This window comes from Ascidiella aspersa, chromosome 5 (genome assembly GCF_963924565.1).
Source record: "Ascidiella aspersa chromosome 5, kaAscAspe10.2, whole genome shotgun sequence".
Lineage (NCBI taxonomy): Eukaryota > Metazoa > Chordata > Ascidiacea > Phlebobranchia > Ascidiidae > Ascidiella > Ascidiella aspersa.
In genome coordinates, this window is record NC_139451.1 from 10,554,237 (window position 1) to 10,556,736 (window position 2,500).

At 54.3% G+C, this 2,500-nt stretch overlaps 2 non-coding genes across 2 annotated transcripts in view; both read left to right on the forward strand.

Annotated features, from left to right (window-relative positions):
* Positions 1–351: 351 nt before the first annotated feature.
* LOC146143239 (small subunit ribosomal RNA) lies at positions 352–2,162 on the forward strand. The gene has a single exon (XR_014500299.1). It is a non-coding gene; the product is annotated as a small subunit ribosomal RNA (ribosomal RNA).
* Positions 2,163–2,409: 247 nt separating this feature from the next.
* Positions 2,410–2,500, forward strand: part of LOC146143240 (5.8S ribosomal RNA) — a 154-nt gene continuing 63 nt past the window's right edge. Inside the window, exon 1 of the ribosomal RNA XR_014501033.1 lies at positions 2,410–2,500. This exon is cut by the window's right edge and continues 63 nt beyond it. This is a non-coding gene — a ribosomal RNA (5.8S ribosomal RNA).

Here is a 2,500-nt window from a genome sequence, read left to right on the forward strand (position 1 = left end):
AAGCTTCGACAAGTAAAGAATCGGTGAAAAGGCGATTGGCTCGCTGGGCAGATGTTGCTGCTGCGCGAAGAGCCGAGTGTCAGTTTGTCGGGTTCTGAGCGGTCGCTTCGGCGAAGTTGTCTGGCGTGCGTTGCGCTCGCGCCGGTGTTGGCGACGTGGCGGTCGAAAGGCCTGCCGACGAAGTCTTACTCCGGCGGGTGCGACGGGCGGTGACGGTTTTCTGAGTTCGGGCAGCCGAGCAAAGAACGAAATTTTAACGGAGAGAAGCCTTCGGGTTTCGCATCGACCGAGCGACGGCGCCGCATCAGCGGCGCCTCCTTCGTCGGCCTTTCGGGGCTACGCTAAAGTAGCTACCTGGTTGATCCTGCCAGTAGTCATATGCTTGTCTCAAAGATTAAGCCATGCAAGTCTAAGTACGAGCTCTCGTACAGTGAAACTGCGAATGGCTCATTAAATCAGTTATGGTTCATTTGATCGTACGTTTTACGTGGTTAACTGTGGAAATGCTAGAGCTAATACATGCGTGAAGCGCCGACCTCGCGGGAGGCGTGCTTTTATCAGACCAAAAACCGACCGGGCTTCGGCCCGCAACCTTTGGTGACTCTGGATAACTTTGCGGATCGCACGGTCTCGCACCGGCGACGGATCATTCAAGTGTCTGCCCTATCAACTTTCGTCGGTACGGTACTGGCCTACCGAGGTTCTTACGGGTAACGGAGAATCAGGGTTCGATTCCGGAGAGGGAGCCTGAGAAACGGCTACCACATCCAAGGAAGGCAGCAGGCGCGCAAATTACCCATTCCCGACGCGGGGAGGTAGTGACGAAAAATAACAATACAGGACTCTAAACGAGGCCCTGTAATTGGAATGAGTACACTTTAAAACCTTTAACGAGTATCCATTGGAGGGCAAGTCTGGTGCCAGCAGCCGCGGTAATTCCAGCTCCAAAAGTGTATATTTAAGTTGTTGCGGTTAAAAAGCTCGTAGTTGGATTTTGGGCGCAGGCGGCCGGTCCGTCGCAAGGCGTGTACTGGCCGTCCTGGCCTCACCTCCGGTTCTCCGCCGGTGCCCTTGACTGAGTGTCGGCGGCGGCCGGAACGTTTACTTTGAAAAAATTAGAGTGTTCAAAGCAGGCGATTCGCCTGAATAATGGTGCATGGAATAATGGAATAGGACCTCGGTTCTATTTTGTTGGTTTTCGGAGCGCGAGGTAATGATTAAGAGGGACAGACGGGGGCATTCGTACTGTGCCGTTAGAGGTGAAATTCTTGGATCGGCGCAAGACGAACGACTGCGAAAGCATTTGCCAAGAATGTTTTCTTTAATCAAGAGCGAAAGTCAGAGGTTCGAAGACGATCAGATACCGTCCTAGTTCTGACTATAAACGATGCCAACTAGCGATCGGGGGGCGTTAGTTTTACGACCTCTCCGGCAGCTTGCGGGAAACCAAAGTCTTTGGGTTCCGGGGGAAGTATGGTTGCAAAGCTGAAACTTAAAGGAATTGACGGAAGGGCACCACCAGGAGTGGAGCCTGCGGCTTAATTTGACTCAACACGGGAAATCTCACCCGGCCCGGACACAGTGAGGATTGACAGATTGAGAGCTCTTTCTTGATTCTGTGGGTGGTGGTGCATGGCCGTTCTTAGTTGGTGGAGCGATTTGTCTGGTTAATTCCGATAACGAACGAGACTCTGGCTTGCTAACTAGTTACGCGACCCAATCGGTCGGCGTCTAACTTCTTAGAGGGACTAGTGGCGTTTAGCCACACGAGATTGAGCAATAACAGGTCTGTGATGCCCTTAGATGTTCGGGGCCGCACGCGCGCTACACTGACCGGATCAGCATGTGCTCGCCTTGGCCGACAGGTCTGGGTAACCCGCTGAACCCCGGTCGTGCTAGGGATAGGGAATTGCAATTATTTCCCTTGAACGAGGAATTCCCAGTAAGCGCGAGTCATTAGCTCGCGTTGATTACGTCCCTGCCCTTTGTACACACCGCCCGTCGCTACTACCGATTGAATGGTTTAGTGAGGTCCTCCGATTGGACCTGGCGCGGCCGGCAACGGTCGAGCCGGCGTCCGAGAAGACGATCTAACTTGATCATTTAGAGGAAGTAAAAGTCGTAACAAGGTTTCCGTAGGTGAACCTGCGGAAGGATCATTAACGGTCTCGCAAACGCTTCGGCGAACGCGAAACTCGGACAAGCGAGAGAAAAAGTCTTTGCTACCCGGCGCCCGACCCGCGAGGAGCGGCGCGCCGGCCGGCGATTCGGTCACCCGGTAATGTTTGCGCGTCGAGTGCCGCGGTGCCGCGCGCTCCGGCTTCAAGCGTCGGCCTGGCCGACCGCTCGGCGCGGTCTATTTTGTCACCCTATAGTGCGAGGCACTGTGCGAGCGAAACAATCGTGGATGGCTCTTGGCGGTGGATCACTCGGCTCGTGAGTCGATGAAGGACGCAGCTAGCTGCGTGAATTAGTGTGAATTGCAGGACACATTGAGCAT